Genomic DNA, 24,241 nt, shown 5'->3' with positions numbered 1-24,241 from the left:
GCATCTAGTATATTTGACATCTGGACCAGATTTTTTTTATCAACTCTACCCTCTTTTATATGAGAACATTATTTTCAGTAATAGTCCTTATTTTCTTGATTAATTCTTTAGATTTAAAACAACTAAAAAAGAGAAAAAATTTTCACTTAAATACTAATTTTCGGTAAAACATTGAGGTGTGAGCTAAAACGTGTAGTTGTCAAATAAAAAGAGTACACCATGAGGGTAGTACTCTCCTTCACTGTTTTCAATTTTAAACACAAATCAAAACTCTATGAAGTCCCATAGAATGACAGAATTGAAGCAACTCTTGTTCCGCTTATTTGTCTATACAATTACTGTGCTAATGTTACTTATTTTTAGCCTGCTGTTCAAATGCAGGGATATGTCATGCCCCAGGAGATAGAGTCACTTGAAGCAACCTCAGACAGTTCCAAACCATTAGGAACTTATTCTTGGAACACGAACATGTAGTGGAGTCCCTCTGTGCCGGGAGCCAGTATATGACTGAGTTTTCTGAATCAACTTCTATGTAGAACACAATCTTTATTAAATATATGTGGAATCTAGAAAAATGATACAGATGAACTTATTTGCAAAGCAGAAATAGAGACACAGATGTAGAGAACAGACATATGGATACGGGGGGCGTGGGGAAGTGGGGTGGGATGAGTTGGGAGATTGGGATTGACATATATACACTACTACGTATAGATAACTAGTGAGAACCTACTGTATAGCACAGGGAACTTTACTCACTGCTCTGTGGTGACCTAAATGGGAAGGAAAGCCAAAAAAGAGGGGATATATGTATACGTATAGCTGATTCACTTTGCTGTACAGCAGAAATTAACACAACATTGTAAAGCAACTATACTCTGATAAAAATGAATAAAAAATAAGTAATACAAATATGGTAACTAGCAGCTTAGATTCTATTACTGAAACTCACCCGTGATGACAGCAATTGTTTAGAACTTAGACCAACAAAAATTTTTTTTTGGAAGAGTATTTTGCCACTGACATTGTTTGGAATTGCCACTGCATGGTGATCATTAAAAAAAAAAAAAAAAAGACTTTTAGTTGGTTTTATTATTGATTTTAAGTTCTCTCCAGACATGTACCACCTTATTGCCTGCAGCCGGGGTGACATTTCCCCACCACCAACCCTCATGCCCCGGATTCCAGAGTGTTTCTTGTAAGCTTGTCATGCAACCACAGGAGACCTTGGTGTCAAAGGGTAGCTCATTTTCTCTTTATCAGCCTCCTCTGTTTTAACTTGGAGCAGTCATTTTTTTTTCAATGGGAAACTAGCTAAATTAATTATATTGCATATACACAATAAAATACCATGGAGAAAGCAAACACATATATAGTCTTTGGTTGAACCATATACCATTCTAAGTGCTCTACATTACATATACTATCTCACATAATTTCCCAACACTACTACTACTATCCCATTTTACATATAAAACAAGAAGTTAAGTAACATGCCCAAGATGACACACACATATATATATATATTTCTTTCTATGTCATAATATTGACATTCAGTCCAGTAATCCTCCACTGTAACAGCTTGGAGCAGTCATTTTAGCGATACAGACCCGAAGAGCGTGGAGGAAGGGCTTGCCACCAGCAAATGTAAGTGGTGGAGAGCCCTTGGCAAAGGAAGACCACGTGAACCCCCAGACCCTAAAGGCATTGCCCATCTTCTCCAAGGGAAGCTCATCTTCCCAGAGTCCCCCACCTGCTCCTCATTTCAGCTCCCTCTGGGAACATCTCCCTGACCCTGTGGAAGGAAGAACTGCACAGTCTCTTTCTCAGTGCACTTCTAAGCCACCCTAGGCCACCTGGAAAAAAAAAAAACGTGTGTGTGTGGTACTGACTGGGGGTCAGAAGGGAAACCAGCTTTTGCTCCACTTAATCCTGAAGGAAGGAAGCAGGAAGCCCTGCTTTGGGGATTGGGCAAAACCTCCTCCAGGACGGGCTATCCTGTTCCCTCCTGACCCTCTCCCTGATCAAGGATCCAGTGCAGAAAACAGAGCCTCTGCCGCATGTCCCACGCCTCTCCTAGGAGCAGAGACAAGAAACAATCCTTAAGGCTACTACTAAGTGTTTACATACTGCCAGGCAGTGGGTCAGTATCCAGCTGGGCCTCACATCTCTGAAAGGGGGGCACGATTGTCATCCCCATTTTACAGGAAGTCTGTAAAGCTCAGCCTCAGAGCCTCTGAGTTGGCGAAGATAGAACCAGAGCAGCCCATGTCCTAGGCCTATCTGTCCTGCCTGGGGTAGGGTTGGCTGGGGGTGAACCCTCCCATGCCTCTAGCATCTGTAGAAACCAGAGCATGAACCTTCACAACCTGCTGTTGTGCTGTTGGATGTACAGCATTGGGGCCCATCTATTAGAGTGAATCAAGTCTGGCTGCTCACAGAGCAAGACTGAGAAGTGGGCATGAAACTAACACAACATTGTAAACCAACTATAATATAAAATTTTTTAAAAACATAAAAAAAGGAAATGGGCAAAGTGAATTTCTTGATAACTTATTAGTATAATATGTGTATCATCAGATGCCGGGCATCTTCTCACTCTTACATCCAGGTCTTCCTGCTGTACCTGCCCCTCAAAATATCCCTTCGCATGAAAACATTGTGAGCAAGGATGAATTAAGTATCATAATAGGGACGGTGTGGGGGGTTTGCATCACACATTCTGCCTCTTCAATATGCCTCTTCTTCCAAGTCATGCATCATTCATTCCTTCACCAAATGTTGTTGAAAACCTGTGCACCAGACACTAATGGAGACCTTGGAGAGAAGCAGTAACTAACACAACTGTCCCCGAGGAGTTTCATTCCAGCTGGAGGAACGTGCTGGCTGGCCTCTCGGTTCATCTCCACCTTCTCTGCCGTGCTCTGTGCCCCGGGGGACCCACCCCACACCCTGCAGTGCCTTGTCCTCTGGGAGAGCAGGAGACGCCAGCAGGAGATCGTAGGATGGGAGGAAAGGGGAGCCAGGGATGTACTCCCCCCCTCCTTTTGGGGCTACAGTTTGGCAATGGCCTCATTGTGTTGCTCCACCCTAGCCATGGATTCTGGGGGACCCCCTCTCCCACATCCACAGGTCTTGCCAGGCTCCTCTGACACCCCACCCAAAACATCTGGCCCCTTCCTGCCCTACGGGAGGTGATCAAGGGCTTCCTGGTACTGCTAGTGGCTTGTTGACAAAATGCCTTCACCTTTTCAGTTAAACTTTGAGAGTGATTTCCTTCCTGGTGTGGCCTTGACTGATAGAGTAATATTGACAATAAACAAATAAGTTATGTACCAGATGAGCAAAAATGCTATATAGAAACATAAAGGCAGTAAGGAGTATGTGTGTGTATTCACGTGTGTTGGTGGAGGTGGCATCACGCCCCTCTTTCTAACAAGTTACTGGAAATCCCCTTTCCAACCCTCGCCACATCCGTCCCCAGCCTCACTAGCTCAAATCCCACGTTACTGGGTTTTCCACTGGGTCCTCAATTTTTCTTATCTGTATTAACCAGAGCAGGTCAGCCTATGACAGCGCCAGCCTTCAAATGTGTATCCCAATTTCCCAAGCAAAGTGCCCTCCACCGGTTACCATCCTAGTTCCGAGGTGATAGTACAAATTATCGACTAACAGAAATGTTTTTTATGACATGTAGTTTGTGAGTCAACATGACTTATAGTTTAATTTTCTGTGTTTGGGAAGCCTGTACACTCTTCAACCATGGAAAGCCCGCAGAACAAATTCCAATACTTGTTCTGCAAAGTATTTGCTAGAAAAAGGACAATGCTCAGGGTGCTTTCAAAGTATCTTCCTCTCCTGCCCTGCCTTTCTGCTGGCCTTAGACTCCACCACCTGTTGACTGCCAAGTCACGCTCATCTATTTCTCTATTTTTTGTTGTTCTCCTCCCCTGCACCTCAGATCCATGGGTGAGACCTTGGGGCCCACTGCTCTTCCCACCATATGAGGGAACCTCTTGGTGGGTACAGTTCAGCACTTAATACGCCTACGTGGTCCACTGACCGAGACTTCCTGGTCCTGACTGCAACCTTCTCACCAGAATCTCAGGGTGGGGTCCAGAATCATTATGAACAAGCTCTCTGGGTGACTCCTGTGCAAACTAAACTCTGAGAAGTACTGTCCTAGAGACCACCCACCGTGTTCCACCACAAAGGGCTTTGCAGGGGCCTTTACCTCTCCCCCCAATTCACCTTATTTTTCCTTTTCTTCCCCCATTTTTCAGATGACTGCAAAGCAAAAGAGACTCACTCTTCCCTCGTTTAACTAGGGATTCTTTTCTATGTGTAGGAATCGTGCCATAACATGGTCAGCCGAGTGGCCAAGCTCCAGGCATTTAGATTGAACACAAGCAGACAGGGCTAAGCTGGGGCTGGAACCCACGTGAGTTCAAAGGTGTGGGGGAGACATCAGGAAACGTGAGAGCACTGGGCACCTGTGAGCTTGGGGAGGCACAGGGTAACTAGACAACCAGACTGGTGTATTTGGGGGACTTCCACTAAAATCCCTAGGTGAAAATTAAACAAATGAGGGGAAAGAGCAAGTTAATAAAAGTTTGTTTCTTGGACTCAATGAAAGTAGTTTTCTGCTTATTTCCTTTTCATACAATCACAGTTCACTCCGATTATTTTTAGTAACTTCCCTTTGACCTCATTGTTTCAAAACTCCAAAGTGACTTTCAGTGAAGGTTGAATTTTATTGTAGGATATAGAATGTGGAACTCCACTAATTAATTTTCCTGGTAAATGAAGGCGAAACATTGTGTAGTACTGAGAAGTCTTAAAGCATATACTTAGCCCTTTTCTTCTTTTTGAAACAGAGATAGTTAATAGAATTGATCCTACTTTGGATGAAAGAGATGTTTCCAGATATTCAGCATGGCATTTGCATTTCAATACTCCACACAGAGGAGTTTAAGATACCAGACTGGTAATAAAACCCTCAGAGGAACTTGGATTTTTATGATTTGTAGTTATTTCTGTTCCAGGGAGCCTTGCTTTGATTCACCACTCACTTGTACTAAAGACTGTTAATTTGGTCACATGAATATTTTCTTCTAAATCTTTGGTGTGAGAAATTTAGTTTGTGACCATGACATTTAAAAAAATGGTAGTTTTGGGGGGGTTCTGTTTTTTATAGGCAAAGGGGAAACATTAAACATCCAGGATTCTTTTCCCCCATCTATCCTTTCCCTCCTTTCTTTTTTTTTTTGTGGTATGTGGGCTTCTCACTGTTGTGGCCTCTCCCGTTGCGGAGCACAGGCTCCAAACGCGCAGGCTCAGCGGCCATGGCTCACGGGACCAGCCGCTCCGCGGCATGTGGGATCCTCCCAGACCGGGGCACGAACCCGTGTCCCCTGCATCGGCAGGCGGACTCTCAACCACTGCGCCACCAGGGAAGCCCCCTCCCTTCTTGTTCAAGGTGACTTTGGGTTTCCCAGCCTCTTCCTGCCTTATCTATGAAGGAAGAAATAACAACCCTTGGGACACACGTTGGCCTTAGCCATGGCTACCCTCAAAGACACCCACATTTCTACATTCCACATCTCACATTTCTACATTTACAGACCATTCCATCAAAACCCAGATTCAAGTTGTTCTAAAAACATAGAGAGACCAGTCCCTCCCATCAGGAAACTTGCACAAGCCTCTTAGATAGACTCATCCACCAGAGGACAGACAGCAGAAGCAAGAAGAACTACAATCCTGCAGCCTGTGGCACAAAAGCCACATTCACAGAAAGATAGACAAGATGTAAAGGCAGAGGGCTATGTACCAGGTGAAGGAACAAGAATAAAACCCCAGAAAAACAACTAAATGAAGTGGAGATAGGCAAACTTCCAGAAAAAGAATTCAGAATAATGATAGTGAAGATGATCCAGGACCTTGGAAAAAGAATAGAGGCAAAGCTCGAGAAGATGCAAGAAATGTTTAACAAGACCCAGAAGAATAAAAGAACAAACAAACAGAGATGAACAATACAATAACTGAAATGAAAAAAAACCCTGGAAGGAATCACTAGCAGAATAACTGAGGCAGAAGAACAGATAAGTGACCTGGAAGACAGAATGGTGGAATTCACTGCTGTGGAGCAGAATAAAGAAAAAGAATGAAAACAAATGAAGACAGCCTAAGAGACCTCTGGGACAACATTAAACTCAACAACATTCGCTATAGGGGTCCCAGAAGTAGAAGAGAGAGAGAAAGGACCCGAGAAAATATTTGAAGAGATTATAGTCAAAAACTTCCCTAACATGGGAAAGGAAATAGCCACCCAAGCCCAGGAAGCACAGGGAGTCCCATACAGGATAAACCCAAGGAGAAACATGCCGAGACACATAGTACTCAAATTGGCAAAAATTAAAGACAAAGAAAAATTATTGAAAGCAGCAAGGGAAAAATGACACATAACATACAAAGGAACTCCCATAAGGTTAACAGCTGATTTCTCAGCAGAAACTCTACAAGCCAGAAGGGAGTGGCATGTTATACTTAAAATGATGAAAGGGAAGAACCTACAACCAAAATTAGTCTGGCCGGCAAGGATTTCATTCAGATTAGATGGAGAAATCAAAAGTTTTACAGACAAACAAAAGCTAAGAGAATTCAGCACCACCAAACCAGCTCTACAAAAAATGCTAAAGGAACTTCTCAAAGTGGGAAACACAAGAGAAGAAAAGGACCTACAAAAACAAACCCAAAACATATTAAGAAAACGGTAATAGGAACATACATATCGATAAATACCTTAAACGTGAATGGATTAAATTCTCCAACCAAAAGACACAGGCTTGCTGAATGGATACAAAAGCAAGACCCATATACATGCTGTCTACAAGAGACCCACTTCAGACCTAGGGACACATACAGACCGAGTGAGGGGATGGAAAAAGATATTCCATGCAAATGGAAATCAAAAAAAAGCTGGAGTAGCAATACTCATATCAGATAAAATAGACTTTAAAATACAGAATGTTACAAGAGACAAGGAAGGACACTACATAATGATCAAGGGATCAATCCAAGAAAAAGATATAACAATTAGGAATATATATGCACCCAACATAGGAGCACCTCAATACATAAGGCAACTGCTAACAGCTATAAAAGAGGAAATCTACAGTAACACAATAATAGTGGGGGACTTTAACACCTCACTTACACCAATGGACAGATCATCTAAAATGAAAACAAATAAGGAAACAGAAGCTTTAAATGACACAATAGACCAGATAGATTTAACTGATATTTATAGGACATTCCACCCAAACACAGCAGATTACACTTTCTCCTCAAGTGCGCACGCATCATTCTCCAGGATAGATCACATCCTGGTTCACAAATCAAGCCTCAGTAAATTTAAGAAAATTGAAATCATATCAAGCATCTTTTCTGACAACACTGCTATGAGATTAGAAATGAATTACAGGGGAAAACACGTAAAAAAGACAAACACATGGAGGGTAAAAAATACGTTGCTGAATAACCAAGAGATCATGGAAGAAATCAGAGGAAATCAAAAAATACCTAAAGACAAATGACAATAAAAACACGACGATCCAAAACCTATGGGATGCAGCAAAAGCTGTTCTAAGAGGGAAGTTTATAGCAATACAAGCCTACCTCAAGAAACAAGAAAAATCTCAAATAAACAATCTAACCATACACCTAAAGGAACTAGAGAAAAAGGAACAAACAAAACCCAAAGTTAGCTGAAGGAAAGAAATCATAAAGATCAGAGAAGAAATAAATGAAATAGAAACAAAGAAAACAATAGCAAAGATCAATAAAACTAAAAGCTGGTTCTTTGAGAAGATAAACAAAATTGATAAACCATTAGTCAGATTCATCAAGAAAAAGAGGGAGAGAACTCAAATCAATAAAATTAGAAATGAAAAACGGGAAGTTACAAGGGACACCGCAGAAATACAAAGCATCCTAAGAGACTACTACAAGCAACTCTATGCCAATAAAATGGACAACCTGGAAGAAATGGACAAATTCTTAGAAAGGTATAACTTTCCAAGACGGAACCAGGAAGAAATAGAAAATATAAACAGACCAATCACGAGTAATGAAATTGAAACTGTGATTAAAAATCTTCAAACAAACAAAAGTCCAGGACTAGAGGGCTTCACAAGTGAATTTTATCAAACATTTAGAGAAGAGCTAACACCCATCCTTCTCAAACTCTTCCAAAAACTTGTGGAGAAAAGAACACTCCAAAACTAATTCTATGAGGCCACCATCACCCTGATACCAAAACCAGACAAAGATACTACAAAAAAAGAAAATTACAGACCAATATCACTGATGAATATAGATGCAAAAATCCTCAAAAGAATACTAGCAAACAGAATCCAACAACACATTAAAAGGATCATACACCATGATCAAGTGGGATTTATCCCAGGGATGCAAGGATTCTTCAATATATGCAAAACAATCAATGTGATACAGCATAGTAACAAATTAAAGAAGAAACCATATGATCATCTCAATAGATGCAGAAAAAGCTTTTGAGAAAATTCAACACCAATTTATGATAAAAACTCTCCAGAAAGTGGGCATAGAGGGAACCTACCTCAACATAATAAAGGTCATATAGGACAAACCCACAGCAAACATCATTCTCAATGGTGAAAAACTGAAAGCATTTCCTCTAACATCAGATACAAGACAAGGATGTACACTCTCACCACTATTATTCCACATAGTTTTGGAAGTCCTAGCCACAGCAATCAGAGGAGAAAAAGAAATAAAAGGAATACAAATTGGAAAAAAAGAAGTAAATCTGTCACTGTTTGCAGATGACATGATAGTATACGTAGAGAATCCTAAAGATGCCACCAGAAAACTACTAGTGCTAATCAATGAATTTGATAAAGTTGCAGGATACAAAATCAATGCACAGAAATCTCTTGCATTCCTATACACTGATGATGAAAAATCTGAAAGAGGAATTAAGGAAACACTCCCATTTACCATTGCAACAAAAAGAATAAAATACCTAGGGAGACAAAAAACCTGTATGCAGACAACTATACGACACTGATGAAAGAAATTAAAGATGATACAAATAGATGGAGAGATATACCATGTTCTTCGATTGGAAGAATCAATATTGTGAAAATGACTATACTACTCAAAGCAATCTACAGATTCAATGCAATCCCTATCAAATTACCAATGGCATTTTTTATGGAACTAAAACAAAAAATCTTAAAATTTCTATGGAGACACAAAAGACCCCGAATAGCCAAAGCAGTCTTGAGGGGAAAACGCAGAACTGGAGGAATCAGACTCCCTGACTTCAGACTATACTACAAAGCTACAGTAATCAAGACAATGGCACAAAAACAGAAACATAGATCAATGGAACAAGATGGAAAGCCCAGAGATAAACCCACACACCTATGGTCAACTAATCTATGACAAAGGAGGCAAGGATATACAATGGAGGAAAGACAGACTCTTAAATAAGTGGTGCTGGGAAAACTGCACAGGTACATGTAAAAGAATGAAATTAGAACAATCCCTAACACCATAAACAAAAATAAACTCAAAATGGATTAGAGGCCTAATGTAAGACCGGACACTATAAAACTCTTAGAGGAAAACATAGGAAGAACACTCTTTGACATAAATCACAGCAAGATCCTTTTTGATCCACCTCCTAGAGTAATGGAAATAAAAACAAAAATAAACAAATGGGACCTAATTAAACTTAAAAGCTTCTGCACAGCAAAGGAAACCATAAACAAGACAAAAATACAACCCTCAGAATGGGAGAAAATATTTGCAAACGAATCAACGGACAAAGGATTAATCTCCAAAATATATAAACAGCTCGTGCAGCTCAATATTAAAAAACAAACAACCCAATCCAAAAATGGGCAGACCTAAATAGACATTTCTCCAAAGAAGACATACAGATGGCCAAGAGGCACATGAAAAGCTGCTCAACATCACTAATTATTAGAGAAATGCAAATCAAAACTACAATGAGGTATCACTTCACACCAGTTAGAATGGGCACCATCAGAAAATCTACAAACAACAAATGCTGGACAGGGTGTGGAGAAACGGGAACCCTCTTGTATGTTGGTGGGAATGTAAATTGATATAGCCACTATAGAGAACAGTATGGAGGTTCCTTAAAAAACTAAAAATAGAATTACCATATGATTCAGCAATCCCACTACTGGGCATATACCCAGAGAAAAACATAATTCAAAAAGACACATGCGGGCTTCCCTGGTGGCGCAGGGGTTAAGAGTCTGCCTGCCGATGCAGGGGACACGGGTTCGTGCCCCAGTCCGGGAAGATCCCACATGCCGCAGAGCGGCTGGGCCTGTGAGCCATGGCCGCTGAGCCTGCGCGTCCAGAGCCTGTGCTCCGCAACAGGAGAGGCCACAACAGTGAGAGGCCCGTGTACCGCAAAAAAAAAAAAAAAAAAGACACATGCACCCCAATGTTAAGTGCAGCACTATTTACAATAGCCAGGTCATGGAAGCAACCTAAATGCCCATCGACAGACAAATGGAGGTGGTACATATATACAATGGAATATTACTCAGTCATAAAAAAGAACGAAATTGGGTCATTTGTTGAGACGTAAAAGGATCTAGAGACTGTCATACAGAGTGAAGTAAGTCAGAAAGAGAAAAACTAATATCGTATATTAACGCATATATGTGGAACCTAGAAAAATGGTACAGATGAACCGGTTTGCAGGGCAGAAGTTGAGACACAGATATAGAGAACAAACGTAGACACCAAGGGGGAAGGCAATGGGGCAGTGGTGATGGTGGTGTGATGAATTGGGAGATTGGGATTGACATGTACACACTGATGTGCATAAAATTGATGACTAATAAGAACCTGCTGTATAAAAAAATAAATTAAATAAAATTCAAAAATTAAAAAAAATTAAACATCACAAGAACTTTAAGGATTACTTTTCTTCACTTATTTATAAATAAAATCTAACAAATTAATTAAGATTATTGCTAACTTAAGGAAGTAACTATCCAGGGAATCAACAAAAATTTTTGAGTGTAGTGATTTTATTGTTTATTTGTTTTGTTTACTGTAATGCAAGTGCTGTCTCTGCCTCAAGAACGTGCCTAATGGCTGGGTCACTGGTGGCCAGGTGCAGCACATGCATGGTGGCTTGTTGTTCCAAGATATCAAGTTCAGATCACTAAATATTTCATATTTTAAGAGCAGCAGGCATTACTAGTATTCATTTATACAGTACACTTTTGGTCTCTCGCTATAGATAGATAGATGATAGGTAATAGATGCATATATATATATATATATATACACACACACACACACACACACACACACACACACGTAAAAAACAAAAAACAACATAGAGAAACTTGATCAAAAGCTGCAGAGCTAAAGCCTCCAAAGGGACAAACCCTCCACCTGAGTGTTTGCCCTGGGTAGCAAGTGACTTCCTGCTTTGCAAACAAACGTTTCAAAGGGCTGATGTTTAAAATTCCAAAGAACCCTACATGTCACCATTTTTTGACCATTTACAGAGCAAAATGAACCAGAATATCAAGAATATTGGGGTTCGATTTTCTTAAGCTACAGAAATATTTAAAAGTTAAAGGAGGGGCTTCCCTGGTGGCGCAGGGGTTGAGAGTCCGCCTGCCGATGCAGGGGACACGGGTTCGTGCCCCGGTCCGGGAAGATCCCACATGCCGCGGAGTGGCTGGGCCCGTGAGCCATGGCCGCTGAGCCTGCGCGTCCGGAGCCTGTGCTCCTCAATGGAAGAGGCCACAACAGTGAGGGGCCCGCAAAAAAAGTTAAAGGAGCATTACAGCAAAGAAGATAAGAGATTTCAATCACTCTTCCTCCCAGGAATTTTCAGATTTTAGTGCAGCTTAAGAATCACCCAAATACTATGGCCTAAGTTCCTGGCTTCCTGGCTTCACACTCTGAGATTCTGCTCTGTAAAGTGCCAAAGACCAGCAGCCTTAGCACCACCTGGGAACTTGCTAGAAATGCAAACTCTTTATTTTTCTTAGGCTGCACCGCTCGGCTTGTGAGATTTTAATTGCTTGACCAGGGATTGAACCCGGGCCCTTGGCAGTGAAATCATGGAGTCCTAACCACTGGACCACCAGGGAATTCCCTAGAAATGCAAATTCTTGAGCCCACTCCAGACCTCCAGAATCTAAAACTCTGGGGGTAGGATCCAGTCAGCAGTGTTTAAACAAATTCTCAGAGGTGATTCTGACGCACACAAAAGCTTACTAATCAGTGAGATATAGCATGATTATTTTTACCATGGTGGTTCTCACTTTGCAAAAGTACTGATGCCTCGTCTCCTGGTCCAGGCCAGTAGAATCAGAAGCTCTGCCTACATTTAGAGAAACACTGGCAGATAGATAGCTGCTGGATTCGTTCGAGGAAAGTCTCTCCTCTCTCTAAAATGACATACAACTAACCTCAGCTAAAACCCTGAATAATTATAGCTTCTGCCTACACAGCCATCTTCACTTCTCTCCATCACTTTCTTCTCTTCCTACTCTCCCCTCTCTGTAGCCCCTCAGTGCCCTGCAAGCACTGTGTCCTCCAGCCTCTGCCTAGAACTGCCACCTTGCCCCATTTTCATTGGTCTAATACCCATTGTCTTTCAAGGCCCCAGTCAAGGTCATTCCAGGCAAGAATCTGCTTTGACTCTTGTCTAGTTGTGTGTACAGCCCTGCCCGTCACTTCCCTCCATCAAGGCATTTCCTGAACTGCATTAGAAAGGCTTATTTGTGAGCTCCTCCTCTATCCTATGATTCTCCTAGAGCCCACCTTCTCGGCCAAGGCGAGGCCTTGTTTGTCTACTGCTGGGTGCTTAGCATCTATCTAACACGGTGTAGGCCGGTGCTCCATCACTGTTTGTTAGGAATGACTCCCCAGGTGGCACATTATTAGAGGTGCTATAAACTGTTAAGAGCATGGGCTTTAGCACCAGACTACTTGGGTTCATGTCCTAGCTCTACCATTTACTAGCTATGTAAGTTTGGACAAATTACTTCATCTCTGTTCCTCCGTGGATGGTGTTGATGAAACTTTTGTTGTTATTTTTTTATTGAAGTATAGTTGATTTATAATGTGTTAATTTCTGCTGTACAGCAAAGTGATTCAGTTATACATTTATATATACATTCTTTTTTTATATTCTTTTCCATTATGGTTTATTATAGGTTATTGAATATAGTCCTCTGTGCTATACAGTGGGAGCTTGTTGTTTACTTGTTATTTTTAATTGCTCTCTCTTGCTGAGAAACTACTCTGGCACAGGGTCTGTGCTGAGTGCCTTTCAAAAAAATTGTGTGTGCATGATGTCATTTAATTTTCACAACAATCTGGGAACTGGTTAGCTATTCCCACTCGAGGGAGGCTTGGAAAGGTTACTCAACTTGCCAAGCCCCGTTTAAAAAACAACGTAGATTGGAGGTCACATGGAAGAATTTGAGGCAGAATCCAAACTCCAAACCCAGCTCTTGCCTCTATACTATCTCGTGCTCTGAGACGAGCTGCCAAGATTTAAATACACAAAGAGTTAAACACACGATGGTGTGAAGGATGGTACAAAGCGGTACAGGATTCTCTTCCAAACTTGTGGCCCAGAGAAGGGCTACAAATTCAGCAGGAAGGATGTCGCGGCAAAGATGAGCCCAGATGGCAAACTCATTAACCTACCCAGTGGGATGCACCGAAGGTAAGGAGGCCCAGTGTAGACGCTTTTCTAAACAGAAGCTGGCAGGCATTTCCTAAATACTGTTACTGATGGGTAATAAAATGTCCTTTCCACCCCCAGCCTCACTTCCCCCTACAGGCTTGATTTAATAGATCCAGGTAGAGCGTGGCAATTTGCATAATGACCAGTGCCCCAGTCCATTCACCTCTTGGTGATCTCTAGATCACACTTGGACAAACGATGCTTTGTATCTCTCATATAGCCATTTTCTGTTGTTTTGTGCTAATATTTTATAAGCATTATTACAAAAACCTAACATAGAGATTTTAAAGGGAGGACCTTTTTCAACATAAATAGCGATTCTCCTATTTTCTCCTCATAGCCCCTGGGAGGATGCAGAATACTGTCACCGCCCAGGGTTGGGTAAGCCTCTCTGCCCTGCCTTCTGAGACCCATCCCTGCCCTACGTGCTCCCGGGAGACAGGACCTTGGGTGGATTCAGCCCTGACTCAGTGATCAGGCTGATTCTCCTGGGGTCCCCCTGGTTCTCCTTCAAACAACTCGGCAAATCAATCTCTGTGGCTTCAACGGACCTGCAGGTGCAGCTGTGGAAAGTTTACATAATGCCAGCTGCACGGTGAAGTGGCAAAACCTTGACAAAATATTAGCTCTGTTCCACCTGGCAACCCCACTTCAGGTGCACGAAAATACGGTGTCATTCATGACACATTCAGACATCTTCCCTGAGGGGAAATTTAAATTTAACATGAAATCAAGTTGTCATTCCTTTCGGCTTCTAAACAGAGATTGAACACTCAGGTAGGAAGTGCTCGGAACTGTGATTTTGATTTTAAGGAAAAGTGAAATATTGTTAGTAGTCTAAATGTGAGTAATTTAACTTTAAAGATTATATTTAAATATAATTTTTATATTTTTAATTTAATTATGTATTTAAATAAAAATTTACTAGTACTTTTACCCTCAAAGAGCAAAGATGTTATTTAAGCTCAGGGATAAGTTCACCAAAATGTCTGTTTGTTAAATGACACTTTGATGTTCCCAACTCTTTATCAAACATTTATCGAAAACCCAATGTGCCAGGTGTTGTGCTGGGGGCTAGGAATAAAAAGATCAATAAGATGGCGTCTCTATGTCCTAGGAAAGAAGTGCATGGGAACAATTACTGAGAATACAAATACGAAAAGCACTATAACGAAGGAATGTGAGGGCTCCGAGAAGAGAGGTCAGATCTGCACGTGGATGGAGAGACTTGTAAAAAGGAAGTAATCTGGTGGCATTTAAAATAAGCTTTGAATAAGAACCTGCTGTATAAAAAAATAAAATAAAATAGGCTTTGGATGATCAACAGATTACTTAACAGACAAGGGAGAAAAGAGGACTCTGGACAGAGAGGTGAATTGCAGCTGGGTGGTGATGTAGATGGAGAAGGGAAGGTGGTCCAGATCGCGGCCATCAGGAAGTGGAGGGAACAGCAGAGGGAAAGGAACCTGCAAAGAAAACTGAGTAGTTGGGAAGCCAGGAGGCAGGACAAGAGCAGAGAAGGTGGTAGTCCATGAGGTCACATGCTGTAGACAATGAAGTGAGAGTCTTGGCAAGACTAAGGTGCCAAGGTGCAGCTACGGTGCCCCAGTGGGTCGGGCAGATGAGGAGACAGAATAGAATGGTTTCCTGGGTGAATGGTTGATGATGACACGAGGGTGTCATCAACAGTTCTTTCATGCATTTCCTGGTGGGGAGGAAAGGAAGATGGAAGAGTAGCTGCATGGTCGGCAAAGGTTGTTTTGCCATGAGGAGGTCTTAAGCAGATTTAAATGACAGTGGAAAGAGCCAATCAGAGGGGAGCGTAGTGATGGGGAGGGTGGGAGGGGGTGAGAGCCAGCTTTGAATGCAGGGAAGGGCCGTCTCTTCCCTTGAGGCAGGAAAGGAGGAGGAAGAGATGGGTGTGGGAGGAGATGCTTTCGTGGAGTTGGTGGTGAGAAGCGATTTCCTCTGAGATGGCAAAGCTGTCTCCCGAGAGTGAGGTGTGTGTGCACGTGCGTACGTGTGTGTGTCCCCCATGCGTGGGTGGGGAAATGTATCTGGGAATCATTAGCGTCTCCAGCAGCACGAGGGCTCAGGTGCCTCTTCTGATATTTCTGGACTTAGATCACACTGTTCCCTGGCTGCTTTGTGCTCTCCTGTACAACGCATGAGTGTGTGTGTCTGGATTTAGGTATAAAAATTCAGATGTGCTTGCACCTTCTTGCTGGCAGAACTTCTACTTTCCCTGGGTTCCTGGTGGAGCTCAGGTATGTAGCATGTGCTCCATAAAGAACTTGGTTCATGAAAGATCTTTCCACTCATCGTGCCCCTGCTTTAGCCTGACTCCAAAGGGGAAGAGCAACTATCGTTCTAGAGGGATCCCGCCCTGGGGACAGGGAACTGAATTTGCATCAGCAGTTTTTGTACAAAAGTCTATTATGGTAAATAAAGCAGAAATTTTACCTGGTCTGAACAATGACTGGGTGTATGCTGTGATATTGAATGACAGCTTTAAAAAAAAAAAAAGTAAGTTTTATGCTTTATCGCCTATCTCCTCCACCAACACACACACACACACGCACACGCACACACACACACACAGCCTGTTCTGCATATGCACTTGCGGGTGCCCACACACAGCCCAAGTCTGAAATCTTTCTGCTCCTTCAAAGGCTGGCAGCAGGATTTGTCTGCAATGTGGCAGGCAGGGAGAAAGGGTTAATAAGGATCTGGAGCAATGCTTCCACTTGTCCTTTGAGGAGTAACAAAGAGAGGAAGCACAGCCTCTGTGGAAGGAAATTCCCAGGCCCCACGTGACCTGCCCTGTGAACCCCTGAGGGGTGTCTGATAATAAACACTTGCAAACAAAACAATCCATAAAGGTGTTTTTTTACTAACATTTGCACATTTTCCACCAAAGGGCTAGAACAGCTTTTCCTGCATCTGCAGACCCCAGAAGGGGCCTGATCATCCACCTGCTGGCAAAGCCCAACCATCTTGTCCAGGCTCAGGGCTGGCGTTTCTATGTGCAAGCCCCCTGGCCCCTGGGGCCTCTGATTGTGCAGGGGCCCCATCTTCACAGCAGGCTGCTGGGATGCAGATGGTAGACCCCGCACAGGGTGGGTATGGACCACTGTGTGCAGACCTGAGACCCACCTTTCCTCCTCCGTAGTAACCCCCAGACGCAAGCCTGAGCATTGCAACCTTGACTCAGTGCAGTGACCTTCCCAGGAGTGGGGAGCGCTTGACAAAGGCATGAAACCTCTTCTAGAAAAGTGTGTGCATTAAGTAACAAATTAGGCTTCCTCCTCTGCAAGGAGGAAGAAAAAACAAACCTAACGGAAACCAAAACAAAATAGCAAACCCCCCAAACAACAACAAACCTCCCTGGAGACTTGATGGCAAATATTCCTACAAAAATTTCTTGGAAGGAGCTCAAAGCATATTAAGACCAAAATGCAAAACTTTGAGCAAAAGTCTAGTTTGGGTCAGTTTATTTGTAATTTTGCACCTTATTTCTCCCAAAACTAATAGAATGTGAGGTTTATTGCATCCATTTTGTAGATAAATAAATCAAGGATCAGAAACTGGTCTAAGATAATAGGAAAGATCTAGGTGACTCAGGTGTCTTTTCTCCTCTGTGTGTGTGTGTTGGCGCTGTGTGTACATGCATCTATGCTTTTTAAAAACTATAATATGCTTTAAAACCCCTTTATTAATTGCAATCTAACCCAGGATCTTAGCATGACAACCCCGTTTCTGGGCTAAACCTGAATCCACTTCACGACAAGGGTGAGGGTTGAGTAGATCCTCAACTACAAATAGAAAGCTGAAACTTTATTTCCGAAATGCCATTACTGATCTCTGGGATATTTTTAGATGAGATAATCATACACGTCTACTCATTTGCATGTGCCCAGAGCTGCCGGACGACCTGCATGGTGACCCCAGCACTGAGGACCATGTAGACCGAGGGAACGATAAGTTCCAGATTTCATGGGGGCAGGGTTACCCGGAGCCTTGCACTCAAGCCCCCCGCTGCCCTTTGTACTGTGACAATGCGCGGAAGCACAGGCTTGTTAGAGGAAATTCCCAGGGCCTTAGTTTGGACATTAGACCGCTGCTTTGCCATGCTGGGCCGGCATCTAAAAATAAACATGCGGGTCTGCACGGGTTTCTGTGATTTTGTCCTGCATAGTTGATTATATTTCAAGGGATTTTTAAAAATTTCGTTTTCGAGAAAGTGAGCCTGGGTAAACCTGGAGAATAAAATATATTGTAGTTTTGTTTCAATTTGACAAAATGCAGCATTTGCTGACATCCACTTCTACTGAAAGAACGACAGCTTCTTTTCCCTGAGATTTCAAAACAAAGATGGAAGAAATGAAAAGCACGTGGAGATGCTGCCCAAGCAACTGCAGAAAAGATGTGAGGGTCCAAAACTGCAAGACCAGAAAGTTCTTCTGAGTCCTGGAAGGATGAAGTATTAGCAAAGCCTCCGACCTGGACCTGGAGCAGTGTGAGTGATGTGTGCAGGCCCCTCTCCCCCTAAGCTAAATTATCCCTTTTGTAAAAGCCTCCAGGTCCTTAGCGGGCAGAGAGGCTGTTATCATGTGGCTCATTTAGCAGAAAAGGAAAGGTGGGTGGAAAACAATGGCTGATGAACTTCAGAGCAGGCAGCCAGCGGCAGCCAGCTTTCCTCTCCCCCCAAAAGTCAAATTCCACATTCACAGTCCCCGTAATTTAGAGGATGGTAGAACCATTTATTTTGCACTTTTTTTTTTTTTTTTTTTTGCGGTACGCGGGCCTCTCACTGTTGTGGCCTCTCCCATTGCGGAGCACTGGCTCCGGACGCGCAGGCTCAGCGGCCATGGCTCACGGGCCCAGCCGCTCCGCGGCATGTGGGATCTTCCCAGACCGGGGCACGAACCCGTGTCCCCTGCATCGGCAGGCGGACTCTCAACCACTGCGCCACCAGGGAAGCCCTATTTTGCACTTTTTAAAATTAGATTTCGAGATGGCAAAGAATACATAGACATATCGTCGTGTTTTCATTTTATACATAGAGCAAAACTCAGGGACAAAGCTTGGAGTCTTGCTGTTAACTTGCTTGATCCCAGTTTGGCTGAAAATGTACCAAAATGTGGCAGTTTTCCATCAAATAGGAATGTGATTGCAGCACAAGAAGTAACCCACGATCTAGTTAAAGAGTAACCCAAGAAGAGCGGTTTGGAGAGAACTCTTCCCGTCTCATTGTTCTCGTTTCTTTTTTGCTTTTTCCTGGAAATCCAACCTTTTGACTGTTGCTGCAAAGACCCTATTTAAAAAGCATCTCAGCTGATGTGTAGGGCTAGCTAGTCAAAAGGCAGCCCCGATCACTCTGTAGTCTGATGCTTTTTTTTTGCAGACTTTTATTTTGTGGCTTGGGCTGGAACCCTGACATCACGAGACTTTTGGTAGCTTTGAGTGGGAAGGACCTCGAGGTCATCACCCAGGCTCCACCCAGTGCGGGCATCCCTTTGGGAACACCCTGGCCATGGTCCTCCAAGGTGCTGGAACACTGCCCAGGACAGGGTGTTCACCCTGCCACAAGGCAGCTCACCCAGTTTTAGACAATTCAAATGGTGGGTAAATCCTTCTGTACATTGAGCTAGGACCTGTCACGCTATAATTGCCACTGATCCATCCTCTGTTGACCCCTTTTCCCACCTTGAGCAATCTTTAAATATTTGAAAGCAACCTTCATGAGCTGCAAGACTTACTTCTTACTTCAAATGCCCTCTGGTTCTTTCAACTATTCTGCACATGACAATTTTCTCATTTTCACCATCTTGGTCAACCTCCTTTTTTCAGATCTGATGTATTTTTTGAGGCAACATACTAGGTACTTTAATTAATCTTCTCTACAACCTTGCTTGGTAAATATTATCTGCATTTTCGGAAACAAATCTAAGACTTGATGAGATACAACCACTTATTGAAGGAGATGGCAGACGGAGGATTCAGAAGTGGGTCTACCTCTTTCCAGCCCACTCCATGCCGCTGATGAAAAAACAAATGTTGGTCAGGTACAGGCAAGGTTGATCTCAGATACATCCCGAGATCTGCAGTAGGTCATTAGAAACCTCCCATGCAGGTGAGCCTCTTTTTTTTTGTTGCTACAAGGTGTGCTTACTGATAGAGATTGATGTTAACTTGAGGAGTTAGGAAATGACCATCAGAAAACACTGCCTGCTGGGAGGCAACTATACACAGGGTGGGTGTGCAGGAAATTTGGAGGCAAAGAGATACACGAGGAACAGGAAGCAAGAAGGAACTCAGAAGGTTTGGAAGGCATTTCGTTTGGAAGCTGCACACATGATGAAGCAGGAAGAGAAGGCTCAGACAGGCAAAGGGTGAACCCTTGCGAGTGCCTAAAGAGTTTGCTGCGGCCTCAGCCTGGTGGTTGTATCTGGAGAACAAATAGAAAGTATTTGTTTCCTCCCAGCTGTGCAAGCCCTGCACGACTTGGTGGAGCTACTTCCTTCCCTTCTCCTGACTGCTTTCCAAAAGCAGAGACTGCCTGAGGATGATACAGCCTTTCTCCTCAGCTGCCCTACTTCAAACCAGCTCTCCACCCAACAGTGAATACCAAGTGGATTCCTCTAAGCTGCAGGGCGCTGCTCCCTGGAAGCCATTGCCACATAGTGTTTGATGGAAGTTGCCAAAGGACAACATTAATGTCACAGCTGAGCTCGTGGCCATAGTCATGAAATGTCTCCCTTAAGATCTCCTCTTTGCCAGTTTGACCCAGAGAACGACAGAGCCCTGCCCTTCAAATCATCACGTAACATGACAGAAGTGAGTGCAGAGGCTCCCTGGATATTATCTTCTCTGTACACTCATGAAGGCAGGGGCCTCTTTTCCTTCTAATTCTCCATCTTGTTCACCACTTGAGAAAACCCAGGTCCAGCAAATGGATGTGGACCCACCCAGGGTCACCTGGCTAGGGAATTGCAGGTGCTGGACTAAATCAAGGTGCTGAAGCACAGCCCAGCTTCCTTTGTACTAAATCACTCTGCCTTCAAGCTCCTGCTGTCTTTACTTGGATGTGGCAGCTTTGGTTAAAGATGAGGCTTTCAGTTTTCCTTCAGACTTTATATGGAAAAGCAAGACAGAGGATGAAAAGGCACATCTTGTCTATGGGGAGCTGCATGGAGGCAGGGCTCGCATTTGTGTCGTTGGTCATCGAATTTGTAGCAGGTAGCACAGCAACTGGTATGGGAAAGGTGTTCAGTACCTATTTGCTGAAAGATGAGTAAGTCTCTGACTTGGAGTGGTGGCGAATGAGGGGCACTGATAGAGAAACACCTTCTGGGAGAGACTATTCACAGCGACATAAAGAAATAGATTCGAAAAGGTATGGCACAGGGTAGGTACTCAAAATATTTTGTGAAAAAAATGAATCCAGCCAAGTCTCATAAAGGAGAGTGTGGGAAAATATTATAGAGAGTGGCAATCTCCTTGGAAGACTTCAAACTACAGACCTCAATCTGGGGATTATTTGGGCCTCTTCAAACAATGTATCCATTCATTTGTCCATCCATTCATTCATTCATTCATGAATTCAAAAACACTGAGCACAGGCTATGTACCTGGCATTGGTTCAAGTGCTATGCATTCAGAAGTTAATCTCCAGTAACTCCTCAAGGATGAAAATAATAAACCTAGCAACGATCATTTAATGTACTAAGGGCTATGGCAGAAGCACTTCGCTAAGTTGCCATAAAATACCAGACTTGATGGGCATTTAGTTTAAGGTGGACTGGATGGGGGGAGGGGGGAGGAACAATCAGGCTGCAGTGGGTAGTTGGGTGGAGAAGATGAATGAAGTTATGGGGACAGAGAGAACAGCATACACACAGACATAGGTAGGTATTAGAGCTCTCTCATATTGGGGAAATGGAAGGTATTGGGTACAGCTGGAAAGTCAGAGGGTGAGAGGTAAGGCTGGCTGTATGATAAGGACCATACCTTGAAGGTCTTGTCTACCTTCCTTAAGTTGGGGCTTCACAAACTTTAATGCATGTGAATCACCCAGGGACCTGGTTAAAATGCAGATTCAGTAAATGTGAGGAGCAGATAGAGAACCTGCATCTCTAACAAGCTGCCCAATGATGCCTGATGCAGCTGGTCCCTGGACTACCCTTTAGGAAGCAAGGCTGTAAGCAATGGGATGCAATGGAAATATTTCAGTGAAGAGAGTGACATTAAGAGAATTACATTTTCCGAAGAACCCTGTAGCAGGGTATGGAGGACGGAATGGAGGGAGACTCTGCTGGGGTAAAATACAGAAGTGGCAAGAAATTTTGAGTATCTGAACTAAATAAAGTTAGGAAAGAACAGTCAATGTTCAAATAAACAGGTGCAGACTGGTATTCTATGAAGTCACTGTAAAATATTTCTCCCAGAGGAAAGGTTGCTTATGAGGACGAAGATGAAACAATAAAAGCATAAAGGCAAAAAAAAGTCAAAGAAGCACATAGTGTTATTTGAATAAGTCTAGACCCCCCTCTGGGTCTCAGTGGACACGTCATCTCTAGCCCCGGTAATGACTGAAAAAGCAGCCAGCTAAGGGGCGCAGCATCCCTGCAGACAATTATCACAACAGAGCAAATAAAATCAGCCTTCTCAGCCATCACTTGAGAGACACTTGCATCTAGTTTCAGGAAGCTTCAGGAAGAACAATTGTTTCATAGCAAATTCTGGAAAATAACATGGCAGTCCACCTGATCTTGAACACAGTGCTTGTTCATTTCTTAGAACTCATAGGTACCCGAAATTAGAAACACCTATTTATGTTGCTGTCAGAAAATACCCTATCCGCTCTAAGCCATCTTTAACTGAAAGGAAAAACACAGAAAGGAGTGAAAAAAAAAAAAATCAAGGGAAGGGTCTACATTGTTGAAAAGGAAAGGAAAGGCAGGTGGTAAACATTTTTCTCATATACTGAAGCCCCCAAAATGCAGCTTCTAATGGGATTTCCCTCCAAAGAAAAGAAGAATCAGCTTCGCGTTCTAGGTACTATTCTGGGTGGCATTCTGTATCCAAAGATGTACAAAAGCAAAACCCCCAAGAGTCATCTCCCCTCTCACTCTTTTTCCCCACATCCTGTAAATGAGTAAACCTCAACCAGACACAGAGGTTGAAAACATGCAGCCAACTGGAAAAGCCATATGGACACACACTTCAGAACAGCTTGGTTCACAGTACAAGGCAAAAGAAAAGAGTGCAGGAACCTACCTTTCTCGTCTGTGCTTTGCAGCCTCCTGAAGTTTAACCCTGTACTGGAGAGCTTCCCAAGAACCTCTTTGGGGAGGTGAAACTGAAGGGCCTCCCCTTCAATCACAGCCGCGGAGAGGGTGGGGTTGCCCAAGACCAGACTTCAGCTCGTTGGCTCACGGGGACCTCAGGGAGCAGAGGTGAACTGCCGTCTAATCTCTGCTGCAGGAAGAAACTGGGTGACTCGGTGTGGCTGGAGGTGGGGGTTGGAGGCTGGGGGAAGGGAAGTAATCTGGGAACCGCATTAAATAAGAGATCCTCTCCACATGATTTCCTGTAGTAGGTGCCTGTTGCCTCTCTCCAGGCTCCCCAGAGGAAATAAGACATTTAAATGTGTCCTTTGGCCACTGGCAAGAAGAGAATAAACATGCTAAGAATCGTGGAAATGAGAATCAGCAGGGCAGCAGGCAGGGGGCTGATGGGCCAGTTAGCTTTACCTTGTACCAAGTGCTTTCTTCCTGAAGTTTCTGCAAGTGTTCAACCCTGCAAAAGTCAAGCATGTCCTCATCCTCTTCCACGGAGCTGAAGAATTTTCCGGCCACACTCCAGATGCGGTGCTGCAGAGCCGTTGGTAAGAGGCAGGCCAGAACAGGCCTGAGAAGGGTCTGCTTGCCAGCCGAGGCAAAGACTCTCTCAGCTCTGTCTCTGGAAACGCTGATGACGGTCTGTGTCTAATTCTGGAACACTTCCTCAAGTCCTCGGGCCGTTTTACCCTAGAGTTTGAAGAATTCTCTACAGGCAAACATCTGTAGATTGCTAGAAGCAGGACTGCCCGCTACATAATTGATGGGGCTCAGTGCAGAATGAAAATGTGAGGTCACTCCTTCAGAAATTAAGGATTTCTAGATGACAGCAGATCCTTAAACCCAGTGCGGGCCCTTCTGAGCACAGGGCTGTTTGCAGCTTATGTAGGTGGTACATCTGTGAAGCCCATCCAAGTTGTGTGCCCGATGCACAGTGAGGCCAAACAAACCGAAACATCGGAGTTTGGAGAAGAGAAAGGTTTTTTTGCAGGGCCATGGGAGAAGAACGAGGGGCTTATGTCCCCAAAACCCCACATTCCCGAAGGGTTTCAGCAAAGCATTTTTAAAGGCCAGATGA

The 24,241-nt window shown here is 43.4% G+C and overlaps 1 protein-coding gene across 1 annotated transcript in view; it reads right to left on the bottom strand.

Annotated features, from left to right (window-relative positions):
• ADGRF5 (adhesion G protein-coupled receptor F5) overlaps positions 1 to 23,731 on the bottom strand; it is a 110,540-nt gene extending 86,809 nt beyond the window's left edge. The window contains exon 1 of the mRNA XM_029243372.1: positions 23,102 to 23,731. The gene's annotated coding sequence lies outside the window, so the exon portion shown is untranslated. The remainder of the gene's footprint in view (positions 1 to 23,101) is intronic.
• Between the last annotated feature and the right edge of the window lie 510 nt (positions 23,732 to 24,241).

Source organism: Monodon monoceros, unplaced genomic scaffold (assembly GCF_005190385.1).
Source record: "Monodon monoceros isolate NGI ecotype Baffin Bay Population unplaced genomic scaffold, NGI_Narwhal_1 Super_Scaffold_3, whole genome shotgun sequence".
NCBI classification, from domain to species: Eukaryota; Metazoa; Chordata; class Mammalia; order Artiodactyla; family Monodontidae; genus Monodon; species Monodon monoceros.
This window is presented reverse-complemented; position numbering and strand designations above follow the sequence as displayed.